Source organism: Sinocyclocheilus rhinocerous, unplaced genomic scaffold, assembly GCF_001515625.1.
Source record: "Sinocyclocheilus rhinocerous isolate Xijiao unplaced genomic scaffold, SAMN03320098_v1.1 scaffold263, whole genome shotgun sequence".
Classification (NCBI taxonomy): domain Eukaryota; kingdom Metazoa; phylum Chordata; class Actinopteri; order Cypriniformes; family Cyprinidae; genus Sinocyclocheilus; species Sinocyclocheilus rhinocerous.
The window spans coordinates 1,991,483-2,013,229 of NW_015645086.1; the positions used below are offsets into that span (position 1 = coordinate 1,991,483).

The 21,747-nt window shown below is 36.6% G+C and overlaps 1 protein-coding gene across 2 annotated transcripts in view; it reads left to right on the top strand.

Annotated features, from left to right (window-relative positions):
• The first annotated feature begins 1,181 nt into the window (after positions 1-1,181).
• LOC107705722 (extracellular sulfatase Sulf-2-like) overlaps positions 1,182-21,747 on the top strand; it is a 149,777-nt gene continuing 129,211 nt past the window's right edge. For both annotated transcript variants that reach the window (XM_016509152.1, XM_016509153.1), the window contains exon 1: positions 1,182-1,505. The gene's annotated coding sequence lies outside the window, so the exon portion shown is untranslated. The remainder of the gene's footprint in view (positions 1,506-21,747) is intronic.

Consider the following 21,747-nt stretch of genomic DNA (forward strand, 5'->3'; position numbering starts at 1 on the left):
ATTAAAGAATCCTGGAACAAATGTATCACTGTTTTCACAAAAATATTAAGAAGGATAAAGAAGGTTTTAAACATTGATAAGAAATGTTTCTTAAACAGTAAATCAGCATCTTAGAATGATTTCTGGAGGATCATGTGACACTGAAGACTGGAGTAATGATGCTGAAAATTCAGTTTTGCATCACAGGAATAAATTACATTTTAAAATATATTACAACAGAAAACAGTTAAATTAAATTGTAATACTATTTTACATGATTAGTGTTCTTACTGTATTTTTTTGATCAAATAAATACAGCTTTGGTGAGTGTAAGAGACTTTTTTTCATAACATAAAAAAAAAATCATAACCAAACTTTTGAACGATAATATATATCCCTGACTCACTTCTTTTCCTACATAAGACATGACCAAAGGAAAAAAAAAATTAATGATTTTTTTACTATATAAAATTCTCTCAAAATTCTAAATTGATTTAACAACACTGATTTGTTACTGTAAGCTTTATTAGTTTAGTTGTAAAGAATCAAACCATGACAAAACATTTGTTTTTAAAAATAAATTAAAATAATTTATAAAAACGAATTAAATAAATCAAAAGTTTATTATTTTTATCATCAAAGTTAAAAATATTTTCTTGCATTCAGAATTGACAGTTGAATTCAAAATCCACCTGGCCTAAAAACTGATGGGATACATTTGAATGTATGTGACACGTCTGTCTGTATTAATATAAGTTGTAGGACTTATAATAAATGTGTGCACTTGAAGCTGCTTCTGAAGCGCTGCTCCTCACACTATTAAGCCCAGAAGGTAGAAGCCACATGAATAACCATAAAAAAATGAAAAACCATAAATACTGCACACCGAAGCCAAGCTTTCCCCTTTCACTCACTCAGTCCGCAAGCTCCGCCTGTGCTGCCCTATGCGAGTGTTTGTGTGTTCAGATTGGGTACCAGCAGGCAGTACAGCCTCTCTTTTTCAGTATCTCTCTTTCTTTTTCTCCCCCTCCTCCTCCTCTTCCCTCGGTCGCTCAGTGATTGAGGGAGAATGTGAGTAAAGCAAAAGAGGCAGGCGTGTTTTAACAGATGGCTCTTGCCGTCCTGATTCAGCCAGCTCACTGCCTCTGGTACAACTCGAACAGAGAGAGAGAGAGAGAGACAGAGAGAGGGAGAGAGAGAGAGAGAGAGAGAGCGTGCAAGGTAGTTCAGGAAATTTAAACCGCTTCAGTTTGAACTTTTCTTTTTTTCACTCGTCTCCTTTAAAACTTTCCGTCCAGCCTCTCTCGCTCTCACTTCTGTGTTGACAGTCACTTGAAAGTTTGTCAAACTTTGCAGCAATGCGGTGACCGCAGTGCAACAGGGTGCAGGAAGACAGATATCAGGACAGAAGAGGAAAAAGTGCACCGGGACACTGACCTCCCTCCCAAGGCTTGCTGGTGTGGGGTCTCCGCCGCAGGACAGAAGGGGACAAACTGCCACCTGCCTCCCCTGCAGCTGTGTGTGAGGTAGGCTCCTGTGAAATGCCCTATTTCCACCTCTCTCTCTCTCTCTCTCTCTCTGTCTCTCTCTCTCTCTCTCTCTCTCTCTCTCTCGCTCCCTTTGCTCAGCTGATGTAACCGCACACTGGGAGTTCTGAAGAACAAGCATAACGCGGCGATTTGACATTCTGCCGTTTTGAATGCATGTTCTCCCTCCCTCTCCCTCATAGTGCCCCCTTCACTTTCTCATTCTTAAAGGAGCAGTTTGCCTGTTGCCTTGGCTTGTGTTACTGTGCATACAGTGCATGTGTCATTTTTCTGTGTTTGTGAGTGTCTATGTGGGTGCATGGGTGTTGTTGTTATTATTAGTTCACTGACAAACTGATTGACTGACTGGAGTGCTTCTGAAAAAAGGGAGGGTCAGAGTTACACCCTGTTCCCTCGACAGACAGTCATGTGAGGAAACCTGCTCATGATAAGTTTGAGACATCCTGAGTTCTCCAAAAGCCTTGTGCTTTTAGATTATCCTTCATCAGATTTGTAAAACACTCCTAACTATGTACTACATGAAATAATATATTTATTTAAAGGTTTGGGCACAGCTACTTATAGAATAATAGTAAAGACATCAAAAACTGTAAAATAACAGTAAAATGTGGTAACCAAAAATGTTCATAAAATCTAAACTATCTTATGTTTGAGCGTCTTGAAAGTTGCCACCTTTGGTCTAGATTCTGACTTTGCACACTCCGGATGTCCTATTCAACCTCATGAGGTGCACCCTTTGAAACATTATTGCAAAAATATTGTTTATATATATTGTTTATATTATTGGCTGCTCACTGTCCACACAAACTCATCCCATTTTCCCCTGTGTTTTTATTTTATTTTATTACATTGTTTTAAAATAAAATGAGTTTAAGTAAACTCATATGGCACACTTTATATTAATCTACAAAAGTAATTTATTTTAGCATCAGCCTTTAAATCAGGTTTTTATAATCATGATATATAAATAAAAAATATATATATAAAGTCAGCCCATTTTATAATAAATAAACATTTAAAAAGTGGATATTTTATTATATACAGTCATATGTTGTCATACTAGCAGCCAGTCAGTATTTACACTGAATTAGACTCTTACAAGTTAATAATTAGCTTCCTACTAATTATTATTTTTAAATTGCTTTTAAATGTAGACAAAACACATTAGTTGTTGATTTCAGGTCGGACAAGTCATATGTTCTTTTAAATGATTCAGTGGGCAAGCGAGTCATTAGACCAGGGATTCCCAATCCTTTTTGCATATTAAAAATAAATATTATTTTTAATTTTTAACGATTTTTTTTTGTTTTAGTGATTTTTTATATTTTAAACTTTATTTTTATTATATTTATTTTAATTTTACATTGTTATAATTTAATGAATGATTGGTTTTTCATCAACTTATGAACCCCCTGTTCGGAAAACCCTTGCATTAGATTGAATCAACGCAATAAGCTTGAGATTGATATGTGAGACTATCTGAGTCTTTGATTCTTTGAAAAGCACTTTCTCATGAGTATCATTTGTTCATGAATTGGACTATGCTTGTGTTTTACATTTGTTGTTACATGCAACCAGTAAGAACGACACAATGAAAAAATGTGTCGTGCATTTATTGTCTTCATGTTATTTCATGGCACCTAGTCTCTCTCATGAAATTCAATTCACATCGCAAACTCGCAACTCAGCTAAATATAATTTCTTTTTCCATGGCACTGCAGATTCTGAATAGCAGTACAGGATAAGTTGCATATCTCATTTTATGCTATGATAAGGACTAATTTAGATTATATCTAGCTTACAAGACTTGCTGAGCCAACAAAACGTCTCTAGGTTACGTATGTAACCATGGTTCCCCGAGAGTGCCTGACTCTCCCTCCGGGGGGAAGAAACCGCAGCGCGGGCTTCCGAACCCCGAGAGAGAGCCGCGGATCTAGCGGGTGAGGACCGAGAAAAGGACGAGCCCGTCTCGGAGAACCCACTTATTTGTTTCTGTATTTTTTTCAAAGGAAGAGGAAGTAACTGAGAAAGCAGAGCCATCGCTAAACAAAACCATCATCTAATTTAGCTGTCGACTGATGATTTCAGGTTCTAACGAAGGTACAAGCGTGTTCGTTGAAGATTAGCACTCGCTTACAAGCGGTCTTTGATAAGTGTGTGTGTAGCAGCAGCTGCAGTCTGAGAGGTGGTGTCTGCGTCTTTACTTTGGCACTCAGTTTTTTAATGCCCATGTTGATTTTGGGACTCTGACCATGGTTAGCCTTCCATGGCCTAGCCGATGTTTACACTGATTGCTTACATTTGGTTAGTAAATTCCCACGATTTTGACAGGTGGCAAAGCGGGACCGGCAGATTGGGTGCTCTTGCTTGAGTTCTCTCTCTCTTCCTTTGTCTCTCCTTCATTATCTCTCCTTTTCTGCTCTATTTCTCATCTCTTCCTGCTGTTAACCTCCATGAAGGGACGTTTTAGGGCTGAAAGGAAGTTACTGTGCTCACTCAAGGCTAATGTTGTGGCCGCCGTCAGTGGAATGGAACCATTTCATAGCTGATTGGCTCTGATGCCCAACCACCTTTCTGCCTTTCCCTTTATAGCAGCAGATTTTAAAGAAAGATAGCAGCTGTTTCATGTGGGCAGATGTGTGACTTCTGCTGTGTGTGTTTGGGCAGAGAGCGGGTGGTTTTGTTTTGTGAACTTCAGCTAATTACTCAAACTGATAACAAGGAGCCAAGATAAGATCATTAAAGGTGTGGGTATTTATGTGTGTGATACGTGTTTTTCCTATGCAGTTCTTGATATGAAGAGTCTGAATGAAGGGTTAAAGTGAACTAAGACTGGACTACTGGGCCTATAAACATTGGGGTTCATTTTTTTAATGAAGAAAATATACTTGAAATGAGTATAGCATCATAATTTTGCTGTTTTTAGATTCACAAAGTATGAATCAAAGGCATTGTTCAGATTTTTATGGCACATCCGACTTGAATTGTTTAGCACATGAAGCCTAATTGTCACAAACCTGATCCAAACCACATCCATAAGTGGTTTCAAATCTGAATAAAATCAGATTTTTAAATGTTTTTACTCTCTAGGCAGTCAGATTAGATTTTAGTTTTTTTTTTTTTCTTTGATTGCAGCGTGTACTTTATATTCACCAAAGATATTATGCAGCAAAACTGTTTTCAACATTAAAAATAATAAGAAATGTTGAGCATCAAATCAGCATATTAGAATGATTTCTGAAGGATCATGTGACACACTGAAGACTGGAGTAATGATGCTGAAATTTCAACTTTTCATCACAGGAATAAATTAAATTTTAAAATATATCAAAATTCAAAACAGTGGTTTTAAATGGTAATAATATGTCATAGTATTATTGTCACGAATCCGGTCCGTGGTCTTCCGTCTGCTCGCCACCAGAGGTCGCCTTCTGATTACACTGACTCTCACACCACACAAACTGTTGCACATCACCCTGGACTACATTTCCCATGCTCCATTGCACTGATTGGACTCACCTGCAGCCAATCACACACACACTATATAACAACCACTCAAATCCTTCTCTAATCGCTGAGTATTGTCTGCGTTTATCACTCTTTTAGTGGTAGCACTTTACGGAGCCAGTATCCTGTCTGAGTTTAGTCTAGTTCCTAGTTCTAGTCCTGATTGTCTGTTCCTGATAACCTGCCTGTCTTGGATTTCTCTCTTGTCTTGTTGTTTGGATTCTGTTCGCACCTCGCCTGGGTTAATATCTGTCTGTGGATTACTCGCCTGCCTCATCCTTTGGATTATGTTCGCCGTTGATTGACCTACACCTGTTTATTGGATCACTCTTCTGTCTTGCCCTCTAAATACCTGTTTGCCATTGTCCGACCCTTGACTGTTTTGACTGTTTAAGAATAAAGCTTTGCAGATGGATCCGCACGTCTCTCGTCTAGTTCGCCCCGTTACAATTATAGATTTTATTGTATTTTTAATCAAATAAATGCAGAATTAGCATAACTTCTTCAGAAATATTTAAAAATCTTACCAACCCCAACATTCTGAATGGTGGTGTATATAGTGTCCCATTAATTTTGGGTTACATGCATTTAATTTGCTCATAATATTGAATAAGTGAAAGAATTAGTGTTTTCGGACACAGTAAATACATTGTCTCTGATGCTTATGGCTGATGCGCCTTGTGAGTTCAGCAATGTAGTGAGATGTCATGATGGACATGATGAACAGAGGCATAATTTCCAGTTTTCTGTCTTCTTTTTCCACACTGGCTCTCAGTTGTTGTAAACAAGTGTCTAATGTCATCAGGCTTGCGCTCAAGCTGTTACTATAGGGACCTATGTAGATTTATCACATAACTACACTGCAAACAAACAAATCAGAGAAGAGACAGAACAAATATAACACCAAATAAATACATGATTATAATCATATATAAGTTCTTCATGCTGTCTCTGGTATTTTCATAAGCATAACGTGTTATTTATAATGGCGATGGTTAGCATATGTAGCCTTTAGCATCGAATATAATACATTTCTGCCTAATACGGTGATCAGAATTCCCATCGGGTCACAATCGTAAGTTATTTCAGACACTCGCTGCATTTATTTGACACTCGCTCGCTCGCTTTTGGCCTGACAGTGGAAACGCAGCTATTAACACTCTCTTTTTACCCATACAATAGGAGTTTGCGAATCCACACAATCTTCTGTAGGCTGTTTATTGAATGTTTATTCCTTTATTAATCATTTCTTTTCATCATTCTGGTTTTGTGTTTTCACTATCACTTTGTCTTTTATTTGGCTCATGATCTTCCTTGTCTGACTGTTTTCTTTTTTTGACCGCACACTTTCTAGACATGTGCTGTTGAGAGTTCCGTTCAGCTAGCCTTTGCTCTGGTCTGGACTGAATTCCTCTGTTGCTGGAAATGGGACACTGTGTCTAATTTCTGACATAAACACACTTACTGCAAAAAGGCCACTGACACCATCACACACAGTTTTTGAGCAGCTGTGTCCCTCGTAAATGGCTTAGTCGCCGGTGTCTCTTCTGTAAAGCTGCTTTGAAACGATATGTATTGTGAGAAACATTACACAAATAAACATGAAATATATGTTGTTTGAATGCAAAAGCAAAATTGGCTTCTGGGTCACTGACAGAACGCACACGATTACCCAAAAAGACTCAAAATTAAAACACACGTCAAGTTCTTTTAAGTCCAATGTTTAAATTCATGTTAGTTTCAAATTGACTTAAAAGGATTGTTGTACCATTTTCAGGTAAAAGTTTATTGAAATAATGGTTAAACATGTCAAGTGGTGCAACCTTGAAGTAAAAAGTAGTCATATTTTCATTGTACACACAAAAACCATCAATTAGGTAAAAAGTTTGTATATTTTTTAATAACATTTTCATATTTTTTTTAAATGAAGTGTAACATTGTTTAAATTTTTTTTAGGAGTATCATGGCAATTTCTTAGGGTTTCACAATTTCCATTTTTTCATGTTAAATTATCTCTGACATTAAAAAAATCCTCTTTGTGACGTAATTTCCTGTTTGTGTTTTGTGTAATATTTAGTAGTTACATACAGTATATTTTATACTTACATTAAAACTAAAATCGTGTTCTGCATGATGGTTATACTAGTGGGGTTCGAGTCCACCCAAGTCGAGTCTGAGTCTTTAACCAATCGAGTCCAAAATGGACCGAGTCGGACTCAAGTCCGAGTCACAAACAGCTGAGTCCGAGTCCAACGAAACACTATTATTTATTAGTATCTTAACATTGTTTTAACCTTTACAGAAAAATAAATGGACGCCAAAGTAGACGGACCCCTTAGGGCATTTTGAATTTTTTCTTGGATGAAAACGAAGCTGTGAAAGGCACACACTGTGTATAAAAGCCCTACATATACTTTCCATAAGTCACAGCCAACTCACACCTGTTTTATTTTTGAATGCATTTATAGTTACATTAATTACAATAAATTACATTATGTAAGGAATAGGCTAACTGATGAAGGGCCGTTGAATTATTAGAAAATAATGCACACCCAAGGTGATTTTGAACCCATAAAAACTATTGCCACAAAGATGTTAGAAAAATGAATTTTCTTTGAAGCTAGAAACTGTCACTATGTTTAAAAAAAATTCAATACAAAAGCAAAAAAAATAATAAACTAATGTAATAAAACATTCTCAAGCTTACTGAAGGCAAGTAAACACTCCAAGTATTACTTACAAGCTAAATGATAAATAAATATATTACTCAAAAATACAAATTAAATAGTTTTTTTTTTCTTCATTTTTAAAAAAAAGTTTTTCAGATAGTCTAGTAAAGGCTTCTACAGAAATAGACATTTCATGATGCAATAAATGTAAAAATAATCTTCACTGTATACATTAAATATAGATGATTCTTATTAAAGTTAATAAGTGATTCAGTCGAGAGCAGTGAGTGATTTTTCTCCTTTTCTTTTGTTTGCTTAACATTTATGTCGCAGTCAGCGGCTGCAGGTTTACGCTGTTGCTTTAAGATCTGACGCATAGATCAAATATTTTGACACATCCGTATTTCTTTTGATAAAATTGATAAATTCAAGGGTGGGGGTATCTTGGTGAATGGAAAAGGAAATGCACCTTTTATCTAAATAAAAAACAAGCTTTATATAATTTTTAATGAAATATGAATTTTGAATAATCAAAATTAGTTTGTGTCTGCTTATTCTATTAACTGTTCAACTTCACTTAAGACAAAACCGACTGCATTTACATGAATAGTCTCCAAGACAGGCATTTTGTGTGTAGCAATAACAGAACTTAAGAGAACTTAAGCGAAAGAGAACTCGGCATTCGCACACTGACTGAGAGGCACGTTATTCTGTGAGCGCGCTTTCGGTGTGTGAGCACAAACCCGTTGGCTTTCAAGTACTGGTCAAGACTTAAAAACACATTCAAATACTGAATATCACTTTCGTGATAATGCATTGAGTCAGTGAAATTTCCGTCAACTGTCCCTGGACTCGTTTGGACTCGGACATCCGAAAGGCTCGAGTCCAAATCAAGTCAGAGTAAAAATGCCTCAGAGTCCGTGGCAAGTCTGAGTCCTTTAAAAATTGTACTCGAGACCGGACTCGAGTCCGAGTACGAGTCCTAGTACCCCAACTCTAGGTTATACCACACTGACTTTGAACAGGGAAAAGTTTTTTTATTCTTATGAATATTTTAAAACAAACTTTATTCATTACATCTTCCTCTTTATTTGCCTCAAGAATTCCAGCCTTCCAAAGACACATTTTTTTCCTTAGGCTTTCATGATGGTTATACCGCTTTGGCATTTTGACAGTATGCCTCAGAGAAAATGTTATTTTTACTGCTTGCATTTAATATGTGATACACCAGTGTCAGCAGTTCAACATCTGCAACAGGAAGCCATTAGCAACATGTTTATACAGTGTAGATTTACAGTGTACATGTGCAGACCTGCTGTGAAAGATTTCAGGAGTTTTCTGCAAAGATTCATGTATAATGCAACATATAATGTCTCCTAAGTGTTTCATTGCTAAAAGTTTGCAAAGCATAGCTGTGTACTGTAACACACTCATGTACTCAGAGCACACCTCAGCGGTGAACACTAACAGCAAAAACATCTTAAATATTTTAAGAGAGAAGACACACAATCACACTGACGCAAATAGACTTAAATAGGGATTGGAGGTCATCTGAGGGGAAGAATGAGGGTGTGAGTCTCAGAAAACATGGAGAGCTCCACCAAAAATGCAAAAGCTCACTACAGATTGAAAGATGAAGAGAATTCAAACCATAGAGACGCATAGGAAGGTACAAGTTCAGTCTTTGTGTGTTTTAATAACTGGATAAGGCTATCTGTTGGTGTTCTCATCAAAATCAATTTACCATTGATTGTCTGGCTCAGGACCAACCACAAGTGCACAGTCTGAAATCTGCCATCTTTGTTCATGGATGATCAGTTCCAGGAAAATTTTTTGAGCAAGTCACCTGAGCGATTATTGTGCAAACAGCTTTCTCAGTTCCTTAAGTAGTGTGTTGTTCACCTAGGCCTGATCAGGGTTATTAAAGGAATAGTTCACCCAAAAATGTACATTTGCAGGAAATGTACTCACCGATGACATCGGAACAAATTTGGAGAAATGTAGCATTACATCACTTTCTCACCAATGGATCACTTGCAGTGAATGGGTGCTGTCAGAATGAGAGTCCAAACAGCTGATAAAAACATCACAATAATCCACAAGTAATCCACACCACTCCAGTACATCAGTTAATGTATTATGAAGAGAAAAAAATGAATTTTTGTAAGAAACAAATCCATCATTAAGACATTTTAAACTTCAAACTATTGCTTCCAGCTAAAATATGAGTCCTCTATCCAAAATATTTCTTTCTGCAAATCTGTTCCTGTAAAGAAGCAAACTCATTTAGATCTTGGATGGCCCGAGGGTGAATAAACTAAAACTTAAACTTAACTTATTTTATTTCAGTTAGTTGCCAGGGCAACAGTTCTCATTTTCATTTAGTTTAAGCTGATATACTACAATAACTAAAACTGAAAAAAAGATTAATCAAAATTCTATATATATATATACAGGTGCATCTCAATAAATTAGAATGTCGTGGAAAAGTTCATTTATTTCAGTAATTCAACTCAAATTGCGAAACTCGTGTATTAAATAAATTCAATGCACACAGACTGAAGTAGTTTAAGTCTTTGGTTCTTTTATTTGTGATGATTTTGGCTCACATTTAACAAAAACCCACCAATTCACTATCTCAACAAATTAGAATATGGTGACATGCCAATCAGCTAATCAACTCAAAACACCTGCAAAGGTTTCCTGAGCCTTCAAAATGGTCTCTCAGTTTGGTTCACTAGGCTACACAATCATGGGGAAGACTGCTGATCTGACAGTTGTCCAGAAGACAATCATTGACACCCTTCACAAGGAGGGTAAGCCACAAACATTCATTGCCAAAGAAGCTGGCTGTTCACAGAGTGCTGTATCCAAGCATGTTAACAGAAAGTTGAGTGGAAGGAAAAAGTGTGGAAGAAAAAGATGCACAACCAACCGAGAGAACTGGTTGAGTCTTATGAGGATTGTCAAGCAAAATCGATTCAAGAATTTGAGTGCACCTGTATATATATATATATATATAAACTAAATTAAATAAAAATGACCAAAAACACAATAAAATACTGACATTAAACACTTTACCTAAAATTAAAATGAAAACGTAAAATATAAAAATAAAACAAATTAAAAATTTGAATTACTATAATAGAATCTCAATGGCACTGAAATAGCACTGGGCCTCATAAGATGTTTATCAGAGGTAACAGCAGCAGTTACAAAAATGAGAAAATGTGTAACTGTGTAAAACTTTGCAGACTCTGCAGTAAAATGTAGCTTAATCATTCAAGACAGTATGAACTTACATACCCTAATAGTAGCACAAAGATCTAATCATCTCTGCAGGCAAGTGACAATCCAAATCAGTAAACACTCGCCATTACCCTCTTTATACAAGGGCCGGCCCAGCTTGCTGCCAGCTCTTGGGTTCATCCAGGCAGAACAGATCAGGCTTGATCCAGGACTTCAACTTCCAAAAATAGATGATTTCCTGAGTTTTAGGAAATAGGAGTTGTATTTGTCTTTGTTAGGTATACACAAAGTGCAGAGGTGAGGGAAGATGCCCTCTGTTCTCTTTCCTCCTCAAGTCTTGTTCTGGAATTGAAGTGCACAGCAGGTAGCTGGAACTCTGTATTCAAAAGCTCTTCACCCCTGTTACACTCTGTTTGCTAACAGCAGGAGCATGTGGGTGTGAGTGTGTGCAAGTCTGTGCTCAGACGTTTGCGTGTGTGCATCTGTGTGAAGACCATATTTCCTGGAAGCTTATGTGTGGGATTTTGGTTTCGATACACTTGCGGGCTGTGTGATCGCCACGGCTTCAACCTCCTCTCAAGTCAGAGCGTGATGATGTCACAAGGTGCAGTCCCTATTTTGTTAAGAGGAAATGAGTGGATTTGTTGAAAGGTGGATACCATAGAACAATTAAAATTCATTTTAAAAAATTTAAATTGTTTTAAATAAAATTATTTTACCATTTTTGTTTATTAGATACATTTTATCTACCAATTTTTATTTTTAAAAAAAGTTTTATATACTAGTCTAGCCTATAACACTAGGTATGTTTAGATGCACTAATTTGAATGAATCCAATCCGATTTCAGATTTTGAAAGTTCTGTTTATATGAACCCTGGACATATCTTCTTTTGCGCCTAATCTGCAATTTTTTCCAACAAACAAACCAGACAGGAGAGTAGCTCAACATCGGTGGACTTGAACTTGAAAAATAGTGTGTATTGACGTCTTTCCGCGGTTGAAACAAGATATCTTCTGATGTTCATTCATGCTATATCTAGTAAAGAGGAAGAGATGATTGGTTCACGTGCTGCTTGAACTGAGGCATTACAGCGATCTGTCACGACACATTAAAGAGCCACAAAATTGTTTGAATTTATTAAAAAGTGACAAAATTTGAAAGCTGAGACTTTGTTTCATATCAGAAGTTACCTGCTCTGTCTTGACGGTCGGCACCTTGTCAGTTTCCTCTTTGCTCCGCGATATATTTTTCACAGTGTGAGAACATGATGTGTGGCGTAGAGAGCGCCATGGCTTGTTGGACGTAGCAACAGTAACTAAGAGGGGCGGGTCTTTGCGAAGGGTCACTTATGTTGCATTTGGCTAGATAGGGGTTAGGTAGGTGGTTGTTTGAAGATTCTTGACATTTAAAATGTCTTAATGTTACACTGTAAGCTCTTCAGATCAGTGTATTTGTTTCTAAGTTCTTTAAAACAGCAGAACTGGAGAATAAGAAGTTCTTTGTTGAAACTAAAGGAGTTCTCCAATGACATCAGACTGGTAGAGCCCCTTGGTCCTAATTGGAACCATTATTTGTAAGACTGTCTTTGAATTCTGTGTCTTTCTCTGTTTCTTTAGCGCTCTCTTTGAACGACAGCATAGTTGCCATTAGCAGGTCAACATAAATGTTTTCAGAATGGAACATCAGACAGGGCTTGGCTTTATGCCACCACTTACACACACACAGGAGCTCATACAGAAGGTCTGTTCCTTGTTTGTTGAAATATTCCATGCTTGCCACAGCTACGCATAAGTTCTCCAGTGCTTCACTCACTCTCAGCTCCTTATAAACACACACACACACACTCCATCCATGTGGAAAGCTCCGGGTCATTGGGTGTTTTCTCTTCATTTGCCTCTCATATGTTTCCACTGGATTGTCCTCTGCTGAGTCAGTAGCTGTATCGATGTGCATGCATACTTGCATATTGCAAGTGCTTGTCTTGGCATGTGTTTTTTAGTACATACGCTCTTGCTCAGTCTGATCTGGCCTTGCCTTAAGAAAAGAAAGGGACACACACATCAGGTGCCTGCATTTGACTGTTTAGTCCCAAGTTCCTTTTTTGCACAAATATATAATTTGTAGTGCGCAAAATAAAGACAGAAAGGCCAGATGGATCAAATAATAACATTTTATTTAATAAAATAGATATTTTTTTTATTACAAATACTGTGTACTTAATGTCTTCTACGAGGGAATGAACTACTTATCCCAGAAAGCAAGTGCAGACACATGTACCGTTCTTCTATGGATTTTTGCAGGCCAAAATTCATTCATTTCATTCATCAATTCATTCGTTTTTATAGGAATCCACAGGATCTGGAATTTCATGCGAGGACAAATTTTCCCCACAGGTTTCGCAACTGGTTCCGCAAAATTCGCCATGCTGACCACAAAATGGGACTGCAATTTAATTAAATGAAAAAATGATAGTATAATATAAAGTATAACACAATATATTTGAAGTTTATTATAAAATATTGGTTGGTTACGTGAATTCACCATGCTGACCACAAATGTGACCACAGTTTAATTAAATGAAAACATGATAGTATAAAGTATAACAGAGTATAACATACACTATATTTGAGGTTTATTTCAACAGAACATATGCATATATATCTGTAATGCTTAATGGGAGGTTGCTGCTGAGCTCTTTTAGCGCAGTTTTTGTTTCCATAGTAAAAGTGACTTCTGATTGGCCAATCTCTCTTCAGGATTATGGGTAGTGTAGTTTTTTTTTTTTTTTTTAAGTAAAGTTGAAATTGTGACAGTTATACAGTTTTATCAGTTATGCAGTGTCATTAGACAAAAAATACTTGCATAAGGTCACAATTGTCCAATCACAATGAAGTATTCTCGAAAGCCATGTAAAAAATAGTCAAAGCATCTTAACATTGATACACTTATTGTGATCTGTACTAATACTTTGATAAAAGCCCTACTTTATCATGCCAAAATATCTTTGAATATTTAATCTTGAGCGATTCAAACTCTCTCTCACTTTCTCTTTTTCGTTCTTTTCTTTTTTCATCCCATCATGGCTTTAAGACACCTTGTCAAGTCAGTCTGCGCTTTCTCTCTCTCTCATTTCACACATCACTGCGTTCACTCGTCTCCCCGCTTATCTGCCCACCTCTTTATTGGCCCTCTATCCTGGCCTTTTCTCTTAACATGCCTACAATTTATCTCTACCAATAAATCTCACAAGTAGATAAGCCTAACCTAATACAGCTTTATGAAGAGCTGAGGTAATTTAAGTCATTTTGTTTAATTCTGTTTGGTCACTTAGGGCTCCACTTCATTTACTTTCTCCAATTTTCTTCAAATTTGTGTGAAAGGCTAATTGTGTTGGTCATGAGGTCTCTGTGTGAATGACAGAGGGAAAGTTAAATTTAACAATGAGAGAGCGCTACAAAATCGAGCCAGAAAATATGCCTGACGTGCAGTGACGTGTAAAGCTCATGTTCGTTTGAGTGTGGGCTTACTCATGTTTTTACTATATTTTTAATGTTTAAAAGTTGACACTGATTAAGGTGCCAAAAAGAAAAGCGGTTCGCACATTCAACTGCAAATGGCTGCATAGTCATATCTCCTTTTTTCTCTCTCGACATTTTCTGTCACCTAAATCTAACCTTTCTGCATTTTTAGAATATAGACTTCAGAATGTTTATTAAGCTCATATCTGATGCATTACTTATAAGAGAAAGGCATTGATGCCAAATGTTATTTAAGAGTTACATAAATTCAGCAAGGTTTTATGTTAAGTGCATTGTCAAATACCACAGAAAATAATTGACCACTGAAAACAGGCAAAATCATTACATTAATGCACTTACAATTGAAGTCTATGGGGCAAGACACAGATAAATATGTTCATCCACATAGTACAGTAGTCTCATCTCAGATAGGATTACAACTTTACAACTCAACATACATTTTTATACAGAATAAATGGTATAAAAATACCAAGTTCCCTTTTAAAGCTTCCAGAATGTTTTGCCCCATGGACATCCATTCTAAGTACATTACTGTAAATACAATTTTTATTTATTTTTATGAACTGATGGACAAGTCCAGTTAGAGTGGGAGTTCGAGGGAAGACTGGAGACATGAGGTGGGTAGTAATGTGTTGTTGACTGACTGTGGAGGCTGGTAAGTCACATACTAAATCTGAAATGAAGTTTCCAGAGAAGAACAATGGATTCTGCATAATTTTATGAGAAATGTTTGAGTTCATGTTGAAATTCAGCACATTTTCAAGACAGTTTGTACACTACCATTAAAAAGGTTTTATGTCAGTGAGATTATTTTTAAGACATTAATACTTTTATTCAGCAAGGATGCATTAAATTGACAGTAAAGACATTAATAATATTACAAAAGATTTCAGTTTCAAACAAATTGCCATTTAGAAAATTTTATTCATCAAAGAATCCTTAAAAAAAATGTATCACTTTTTCCACAAAAATATTAAGCAGCACAACTGTTTTCAACATAATAATAATAATGATGATGATAAGAAATGTTTCTTGAGCAGCAAATCATCATATTAGAATGATTTCTGAAAGATCATGTGACACTTAAGACCGGAGTAATGATGCTGAAAATTCAGCTTTGATCACAGGAATAAATGACTTTTTAATACATTAAAATAGAAAACAGTTATTTTTCATTTTAATAATATTTCAAAATATTACTGTTTTTACTGTGATTTTAATCAAACAAACCTCACCATGAAATCAATGTTTCATGATGAAGCTTCGCCTTCAAATCGTACGTTTTGGACATGTTAGGAATTTTTATGAATTCTCACTGGCTTGTTCAAAATCTGATATTTATGATTTTGATTGCAGACTTTAGCAAATCTCTTAATATAGCTGAGATTTCATCTGGAACTCCACAGATTAGAACACTGTAATTAATCCACTGAGGCAAGTTGAAGTAGAACCCATGTGCAGTTTTAATGAAGTCCAAAAACAAAAACAAGATGAACAGAGACTAGACTTAGACTCTCAGACCTATTGGTTACTGTTGATAAAGCGCTAATTGTCGGAGATTTTAACACATGAACAAACTCACCTAACAGTGGTTACACAAACAAAGCTAGACAAATGGACAATGAAACATGAGGGCTATATATATCAAACAAAGAGGTCACATGATACAATCCAACCAATGAGAACGTGACACATACAACAAAGGAACCAATGAGAGCAAGACACATAAACAAAAGGACCACATGGCAGGATCACATGACAGGGTCAGGTGAACACATGACAATGACAAGAGAATACAAAATGAAAGACAAGAAAACCTCAACAAGAATCCAAACCCAAAAAACCAGCATGACAAACACTTTACTTTTCTTTTCTTTTCTTATTAATCAGGAGAAAAATCAGTTTTTCTCCATTTGCTCTCGATTTATTCTCAATGCTATATAATACAAAATTAGATATTAAAAACTACGTCAAATCTGATTTGTGATTTTTCTTTCACAAGGGGCAGTTCTCCCTTATTTGTCTCTGTTAACATTGCACTGCATGGACTATTTCATAGAAGGACCATTATTTCAAGATTATGCAACTGGATTTAAGCAGCGTTAATCATCGATTCCCACGCACCCCATAATGAGTGCCACATCCAACAGACCTAAATATTTAACTGAATGGTACGTTTGACTCATAGACTGCAAAATTAAATAAGAAGTGAGAAGTCTGTTATATAATTCCCAGTGAAGGCCGTATTTGACAGTATGTAGGCCTGAGACTTGTGCTGTCTTACCAAAGCCAGGTGAACCAAAGGACATACTGAATGTTTAAAAGGCAGAACTTCGCAATAAATGCACTCACCATTACTCTGGAAACTGAAGTGGCCTTTATAAGAAGAAAGAGAATTGAAAATGAATGTGAAGCAGAGAGATATTTTATCCTCTGCAGGGACTTGTAAATATAAACTGATGCAGCTGTCAAATATTAGCAATATCTGATATGCCGAAGCTGTAAGTGACTGCGGTAATCGCGTTTAAAAGAACGCCTCACGCAGAGGCTTGTGTGTACACGTGTTTAGCGGCGCGTGCTTGTTTAAATGTGACAACGACAAGAAAAGCAGAGCCTGGGGACAAATCTAAATCGAGTGATGGTGTGTCTGTCAAGTTGCTAGTCTACTTGTTAATGATTGTCATCGGAATGTGAGTCTTCCCGAGAGATGCTATCGTGTACATGAACACGCCGTGAACCAATTTTCCAACCCATTCTCTACAGCTAAATAAATTTCAAGCTCTCTGACAACTAGCATTTAGCAGGTTTATTGGTGCTCTTGTTGTGTTTATTACTCGGCGTACAATGAAAAGGCAACAGGTTTAATTCTCGCACGCTAAAGACTGTGGAAAACAGATAAAACGCAAGAGCAGGAGATGAAAGTGAGCTCGTAATAAAAGAAACAGGGGTAAAAAAGGAAGCTTAATGACTGTGTTTGACTGACAGGGATTAGCGCTGTAAGCACACGCGGTGTGATTTGGGTAATTACAGTAAGTGCTTTCCTGCTAAGACTAACTGTTACCTTGACTTCGTAGCAGCGCTCTAAAGGAGTCCTTGAGGAGCTGCGCGGGTGACTTGACACTCCAATAAAATGGCTTGGAGGAAAACAGATCCGGTATCACCTCTCGCCTTGTTAACATCATCAAATAAAACAAGCACTTGAGGAAAAAGTTACAAAAAGTGCAGTGATCTTTCTCTCCCCACACAGACGATTTTCTGAGGAGCTCATCCATATAAAAGTTGCTTTCATGATGGCAGGGTGTTGTAGAAGCCTGCCGTGCCGTTACTATGCAGATGCTAAGATGTGGCATGTTTGGATGCATTTGCAAAGGAGTTCTGGGAGTTTGCTAGGGAATTGCTTGATGCTTTTAAAGCACATACATAGAGCTCATCAAATATGGTAAACAGAAGATCCGTACTTACTTGACGCATGAGAACAAACCTCATTGGATGAGGCTTTTTGAAACGTCAAGGTTTTGGTGGAACTGCCTTTCAGTGGAGGGGCAGAAATCTGTCAGATTTCATTAAAAATATAATCTTTTGTGTTTTGAAGATGAACGAAAGTCTTATGGAATGACATGAGGGTGAGTAAATGGCAGAATTTTCCTTTTTGGGTGAACTATCTCTTTTAACGTGTATTTCATATCTGGATAGTTATTTTACTCTAATTGATACAGTTTTTATTAATATTTTGGTAACACTTTAGTATAGGGACAAATTCTCACTATTAACTAGTTTCTTATTAGCATGTCTATTATTAACATATTGGCTGTTTATTAGTATTTATAAAGCACATATTCTGCATGACCATATTCTACATCCCTAATCCTACACAATACCTGAATTTAACAACTACCTTACTAATTATTAATAAGCAGCAAATTAGGAGTTTATTGAGGCAAAAGTCATAGTTTGTCAGTAGCGAGAATTGGACCTTAAAATAAAGTGTGACACATATTTTAAAGTTTTAGAAATTTTGTTCTGTTTTTTTTTGTTAAATTTTTTTTTTGGATTTAATGTCTATGTAGTTTTAATTAATTTTAATTTTTGTTTTAGTTTTAGTTATTTTATCTGAAATGAGAAATGTTTAAGTTACCCACGAACTTTAATATTTAGTGTGAATCTCTAACCCTAATTATGAGCAATAATAATTGTGATGGTACCCTAACACATTTAGGCTCTGAGAATAGGCTCTGACCAATGTTTGCTAAGTTTATCCATAAATGTCAAAATCGGTCATATTCGTAAAAAAAAAAAAAAAAAAAAAACTGCATCAGTTTGTTAAATGAAATCTGCAGCTTAACATTCAATGTCTATGTGTGTGTGGATTCATGAAGATGTGAGGCCTCTGATAAGGTCTAACAGGACCTTTACTGTCCTTGTGCTTGTTTGTCTGTAGATCAGTCTTATAGATCAGGAGAAAATTGTACAAGCCTCTATATTGTGTTTGCATTGAACGGCCTCACCACACTCACACTCTGCTGTAGCGTTTCTATAGCTTTATGCTAATCAGTCAGCCATCGTTTTTTTCACCTTTACATGTGACTGATTGCCTGGCTCGTGTGTGTGTGTGTGTGTGTGTGGTCGGGCACTTGAAGGTCAGTAAGATGATTTCTCTTGTGGGATTTCTCTGCTATTTATCCCCTCTTTCCTCATCTGTTTTCCCCCTCTTTCTCATCTGTTTCCAGAGTAAGTGTTGATAGGACCATTTCTGCTTTTTAAATAAGATCTGGCAGTTGTGTTACATGTCCCTGAGATTAGATTTAGCCAAACTAATTTCCAATCTCTCTCTCTCCCTCACATACTCTATCTTTCACTCACTATCTCTTTCTGTTTTCTGCTTTTATGTTGGTTCACAGCTACAAGATGGATTGATCAATGAATTTCAATTTGGACTCAAGCATGATTCGTTAAAGTTTACACAGGATGGAAAGGAGAAACAGAGACGGGAGAGGAAAGGAGAGATAATCATAGTGCGGCCTATGCTGGCATTCATTAAACCAGCTCTACTGGACTAGTCTAGCAGGGATTAATTGGGTGCTTGAAAGGCCTCTGGAATCAATTGACTCGGAGAAATGGATGAAGAGAAACAGAAACAGTGAAGGGATAACAGATGGAATTAAAACTAGGCTGCCTGAAGGTTGCAACTCTCCTTTAATTGATTTCAGGACTTACTTGGGGAAGGGCGGCAAAGTGTTTGTTAAAACCAAGACTTACTAAACCTATATCATGTCAATTTCTATTCTTAGAAAGATCATCATTTCCTGAAGTACTGTGATCCTAAAAACACTTGAATGTCATTGCATTAGAAAATATTAAACCAGTTGGCATTCAAATTTTCACAAATGAGGTAAAAAAAAAATAGGCCTGTGTTTCAAATTAAGTTAAAAAGTATTGTGAAACCTTGTGGTTGTCAGATGTTAGTGCGTCATACACACGGTTAAAGTGATGAATTACACCTGTGGTTACTTTAATAGCAGTGCATTGTCATATGACCATTCATTAATATGATGACTCTTCTCCTGTGGCCTCATGGGATTGTGAAGTGCCCATCAGATCCACATTTTAAAATCTCACTGGAAACAGTAAATAATTTGGACATTACTCATTTCACTGACTGCTTTTTCCATATTACGTGGAAGGGCCATTTTCAGGCACAGAAATATGAAAAAACAGCTCAGAAAAGGGAAGTTAGTTCTGAGAAAAACTTTTTTTTTTTGCTGATGTGCCAGTTGGTTGATATTTTGTCTAAAGTGTTGTTTATTTAAGTAATTATATACATTTATTTTCGGGCCATATACATACACTGCCGCTTAAAACTTTGGGATCAGTAAGATTTTTTATGTTTTTTTTTAAGTCTCTTATGCTCATCAAAGCTGTATATATATATAAACATATATACAGTGCTTTGCGAAAGTATTCATACCTCTTTATTTTTTTTCACATTGTGTTATGTTGCTGCCTTATGTTAAACTGCTTTAAATTACTTTTTTTCACATCAATCTACACTCCATACACCATACTGACAAAGCAGTTTTGCAACAACTTTGCAAATTTATTAAAAATAAAAAGGAAAGGCACACACCTCTCAATAAAAGGTCTAACAGCTGAAAATGCATATCAGAGCAAAGACCAAGCCCTGAGGTCAAAATACCTGCCTGTAGAGCTCAGAGACAGGATTGTGTAAAGATACAGATCTGGAGAAGTGTTCAGAAAAAAAAAATCTGCTGCAATGAAGGTTCACAGAAGCATGTAGCCTCCATTATCCTTAATGGAAGAAGTTAGGAAAAACCAGGACTCCTCCTAGAGCTGGTCTCCTGGCCAAACTGAGCAATCCATGGAGAAGAGCCTTGGTTAGAGTTAGGGGTGTAACGGTACATGTATTTGTACCGAAAATTTTTGGTCTTTTGGTTTGGTACGCATGTGTACCGAACAAATACAGCATTGTTTAACCACTGCATGAACGGAACTTCATTGGAAACTTCCAGTTTTATATATTGTTACTTTTGATAAGAAACAAAGTCTCATCTTTCAAATTATGTCATTTTTTCAGGAAATTCAAACAATAAATGCCGTTTTGATGCTCTTTGATGTGGCGTGACAAATCGCTCTATAAACGCCTCAGTTCAAACGGCAGCGCGATCATCTCTTCCTCTTTAATACAATTTTTAACGCAAAATAAACATGAATGAACATCTCATACCTCATGTAATCGATCAATCAGCGTTTTAACTGCGGAAAGATGCCAATAAAACAGCTTGTAAACAAAACGTCACATAGCATTTCATTTACCTCAGGCAAGTCATAAGTGTCCACAGCTCGTTAGTGCGCTATAAATGAAGTCTAGAGAAGAGCATTTCGAGAAATATTAGACTACTGTAATGTGGTGTTTTGGGTTGTGTTTCTTGTTCATGTTTTCATGTCTTTTATTTTGTAGTTTGATTCCTGCTGTTAGTGTCATGCTTCCCTTGCCTCATGTCTCTCTGCCTTGTGTATGTGTCATGCTCTCATTTGGTTATTGTCTAGTCATGTGATTCCCTTGTCTGTGTCATGTTCTGATTGGTTGTCTTAGTCATGTGTCTTGTTTCCCATTGGGTTGTTCATGTCATGTGACCCTCCTTGTTTGCTATAAGTAGCCCTCATGTTGCCAATAGGTGCGTTCGACTTCATGCGGCGCCGCGCAAACCATTCGGCGGCTGACTTGAAGCAGTGCATG